At 39.5% G+C, this 2,015-nt stretch overlaps 1 long non-coding RNA gene across 2 annotated transcripts; it reads left to right on the forward strand.

The window, feature by feature from the left end:
- The first annotated feature begins 338 nt into the window (after positions 1 to 338).
- On the forward strand, positions 339 to 1,664 carry LOC120556188. Of its 2 annotated transcripts, none has more exons than XR_005638821.1 (3): positions 339 to 355; positions 1,244 to 1,329; positions 1,609 to 1,664. It is a non-coding gene; the product is annotated as an uncharacterized LOC120556188 (long non-coding RNA). The 2 variants fall into 2 exon arrangements; XR_005638822.1 differs by having other exon boundaries at positions 1,612 to 1,664.
- The last annotated feature ends 351 nt before the right edge of the window (positions 1,665 to 2,015 follow it).

A 2,015-nucleotide genomic window follows, 5' to 3' on the forward strand; every position in this document is an offset into this window, starting at 1 on the left:
TAAAATCGATCATAATAAATAAATTGCAATAGCAAATGGTCTGAAATGCATTAGACATTAGTGGAGGGACAAAATGTATTTATTTTATTTATTTTTGCTTCATCAGTTTAATGTAGCCTATATATTCTTTTATTTTTATTTAAGCAGCTGCAGGGATAATTTTGTATGGCGAGTTAATCTCTGATTCAACCTGCGAAGCAGAAGGTGGCTTAATTTGCACACTACACTGATTCCTTACCCTCTTTGGAAAAACACAAGAAGAAAAGTTTGAACAACGCAGCAAGGCGGGAAGCAGCAGACAGTTGGGTTGCAGAAACTACCTCACGCAGCAGCAATCGGGCTCACTGGACTTACTGTAAGTTTTGAATGTTAATATTCATTCGCTTTTACTTCTTTTATAAATTTTGTATGTGTTTGTCTCAGAGAGCGTAGACCTTCTCCAAGCCCCGCCCTTCACTGGCTTATCACGGGAGTCTTGTAGGGATTGGCAACTTGTCAGATATAGGTTAGCTGCTAAAGAGCTAGCTAGCCACTTGCGACCAATAACGTTACCAGAGACTATTTAGAAGGACTTTGACGTTACGCGCTCCAGCAGCACAACTAGCGACCTAGCTACCACTAACCGACTCCCTGAAGAATTTGACGACGGATGAATCTAGTAATCACACGCTCATTCCCCGCTTAAAGGTGGTGTTAGAAAATTAGTTGTTAGTAGAAGCACTAACAGACACCTCGTATGCGATAGTTAGTTTTTGTTGCTGGAAACTTTCAATAGTGCACAAAAGAGCATAAACGCGCCTCAAACTGAGTTCCTACACTGCAAGTCCGCTCTCTGTGGTAGCTTCTAGGGACGCTAGTTTTAAATTCTGTGTGAGCAGACTGTCTGAGACACGCGAGATTGCTGTTAACAGAACGAGTCAACTGCCCGTGCCTGCCTACTTGTGTTGCCTTTCGGTTTTAAAACAAACGACCCTGCTGGAGGCAAGCTGCTTTTCATGACAAAGATGAATAAAGTAAAACCCTTAACAGTAAAGCTTTGGTTTGTAGAAATGGTATTATTGTTGATTAACCATGCACTAAGGTTCAAGTGTGGCTGCTTTTCTTTACAGTAATGTTAATTTTGCTTGATGGCTTTAGTAACTTGACACTTATGGGGATTAAATGAGAAAGATCATTAACAGGGAACATTTATAAATGGAAGTATTTATAATTTGACACTCTTTGAATGCTTTTAATTGTTCAGTTTCAGATCAGTTTATGCCTTTGCATCTTGCTGTTCCAGTTTCAAGAAGTTAAGGAAGATAACTGGAGATGTGATAACGATACCAGGTAAACCAATGAATGTGAATTCTTCTATCACCCCTCCCGGCCTCTAAATACCAATAACTTGAATTTTTTTTTTTTTTCTCAGACAAGGTTTTAGTGTGGTAACCCCAAATCATAACGCACTCCCACATACACACATCATTGTTTTTCTACTTGCCTGTTTGATCAAAATAAAGTGTTTTGCTGTATTTAAGTCAACAATGAATGAATGTGTTTTGTTCACGAACACTACTAATCATATTTTACTTAACTTTGTATTTGCTTGCGCAAAAATTGTTGAAGAAGACTGAGAAGAAACTGCCCCTCATTAGAAAGATGATGGAGACCACATTTCCCCTCGCCGACAGACCATAGTGATGTCCTGCCCACCAGTGAACGACCTCATGGACCTCTGGCCTGCTCTCAAAATAGAGTCTGAGGTAATATGGATCAGCTCTCTCTTTTAAAGTGAAAATTGTGATTCTTACTCATTTGGCTGATATTTTTGCTTTATGAATGTGTGCAAGATTCTTCAAATTGAACTGTTTTTTTAATAAGTGTTGTTGCTGTATTCTCCTCTGGCTGTTATTTCTATGTAGTTGTATGCAGAGTTCCAGCGATTACAAATCAGAACCTGCCCAACACGTGCTATGCTGAGCTTGACCGCTATCTTCCTCGACTGATGACCTTATTCAGACGGAAGGCATCAA

The sequence above is a fragment of the Perca fluviatilis genome, chromosome 3, assembly GCF_010015445.1.
Source record: "Perca fluviatilis chromosome 3, GENO_Pfluv_1.0, whole genome shotgun sequence".
In the NCBI taxonomy this organism is placed as follows: domain Eukaryota; kingdom Metazoa; phylum Chordata; class Actinopteri; order Perciformes; family Percidae; genus Perca; species Perca fluviatilis.